This window comes from Marmota marmota, unplaced genomic scaffold (genome assembly GCF_001458135.2).
Source record: "Marmota marmota marmota unplaced genomic scaffold, marMar, whole genome shotgun sequence".
Classification (NCBI taxonomy): Eukaryota; Metazoa; Chordata; class Mammalia; order Rodentia; family Sciuridae; genus Marmota; species Marmota marmota.
The window spans coordinates 29,227,734-29,229,555 of record NW_026000108.1 but is presented as its reverse complement, the minus strand read 5'-3'; the positions used below and the strand labels follow the sequence as shown (position 1 = coordinate 29,229,555).

The window sequence follows — 1,822 nt, the reverse complement described above, 5'->3', positions numbered from 1 at the left end:
CCAGGCGCGCGGAAGGAAGCGTGGGTTCGGGACTGAAGCCCCGCTGCGCCCCGCGCTGTCTCTTCTGGCGCGGCCGCGGGATCCTGGCGTTGAACATCTGGCTGGCCCGGGGTGGCCCGGGCGGGGCGCGGCGCGAAGCAGCGCCTGCAGTCCCTCCCTTCCCGCCCGCGGGCTCCCGCCTGCCCTCCCCGGGGGCCTCTTCTGTGGACCTGTGTCGCCCCAACTCCGAGCTGCCCATGGTGTGGGGACCTGACTTGGTGTCGCCTTCCTTGGATGCGCTTTCTCCCTGCCCTCGCGCCTCAGACTCCCGAGGACCCCTTTCCTGCCGCCCTGTGCCTCAAAGGCCCTGCTAGCGGAAGATCATGACGCGGGACTGGGTGGCCTGTCGTCGCCTCCCTCACCTTAAAAAACAAAAAAACAAAAACCGCAAAATCTTAAAATCTTGAAGAGTCACAATGTCTTTCTAAGTTTTTATTTTAGTGTTTGATGGATTCTTGTAACTGGTCAGGGGTTCCAGATTTCTTCCCATACATTCTGGATAAATTAGCGCGGAAGGGAAGGCATATTTGTAAGCTTACTTTTTTTTTTTTTTTCTTTTCTGTGTCAATTCCTGTCATCACCAAAGGAGCCTTTAGTGGCGGTAAGCCACCAGCAGAGATGCTGAAGTGTTGTCTCCAAGGATGAACTATGTGCAGGAGTTTTTAATTGAAATCTCTTAAGAGGAGGTATAACTTTTATAGAAGCTCTAACACTCTTGTTTTTATAACTTCAGACACCAGGGATTTCTTACCATCATCCCCCTATTAATTGCCACCCAACAGCAGTAGTTTGGAAAAAAAAAAGCTTATATCTTGGCCATTTGGGGTTACCACAGCTTGGAAACTCTTCCAAGCTTGTCTTCAGGGTGGCTCCTCTTCAGTCCAAATAATTAGCAATTGGAAACCTTCGAACAATGATTATCTTCTCCATAAAAAATACATACCCTGCTCTTCCTCCTGAGAACATTCCAATCACTTACAGCTTTTAAAATGGCTAATCACTTCGGCCTTTGCTTTTTCATAGGATGCAGAACAGATTAGGAAGGGAATAGGAGGGATAATGTGTCTCTTGAGTCTTTGTTATCATACCTGTGTTTCCTTCAGCCATCCACCCTAGGGAAATGACAGTGAGTGCCATGTTTTATTTGATGGGAGATTTTTGATTTTCATCCTGTGTTTCATTGCTGGGACTAAAGGTACATAGCTAGGTTCAAATTGAACTCCAGACTGTAGATAGTGCTTCAAGGGCTAGGATCAAATGCTCCAGAATTTGGAAGAGAGCTCAACCTGTGAGTAAAATTGTTAAAAATTTAGCATATGATGCACATAATTATGGGTCAGCAGGAAAAATCTATTCCTAGAACAGGTTTGTATTTTTATAGATCTCTGAGCAACATCCAAGTCTGAGGACTGCAGTGTGACTGAGAAAGCCCTTATCTAATATTGCACAGTAACCTTTTGGATGAAAGTTATTGCTTAAAAAGAATGAGGTATCTAAAAAAGGAAGGAATACAGAGTATCACTTTGTTAGTGTGATTTAAGACCTGTATCAAGAGAAGATGTCTTAGTCAGGTGTGGTAGCATATGCCTATAATCCCAGCGGTTTGGGAGACTGAGGCAGAAGGATCATGAGTTCAAAGCCAGCCTCAACAAAAGCGAGGTGCTAAGCAACTCAGTGAGAACCAGTCTCTAAATAAAATGCAAAAATAGTGCTGGGGTGTGGCTCAGTGGTTGAGTGCCCCTGAGTTCAATCTCTGATCCCCCCCCCCCCCCCAAAAAAAAAA

At 46.4% G+C, this 1,822-nt stretch overlaps 1 protein-coding gene across 1 annotated transcript in view; it reads left to right on the top strand.

The window, feature by feature from the left end:
* Rell1 (RELT like 1) overlaps positions 1–1,822 on the top strand; it is an 85,947-nt gene that overhangs the window by 15,802 nt on the left and 68,323 nt on the right. The gene's annotated exons all lie outside the window — the stretch shown is intronic.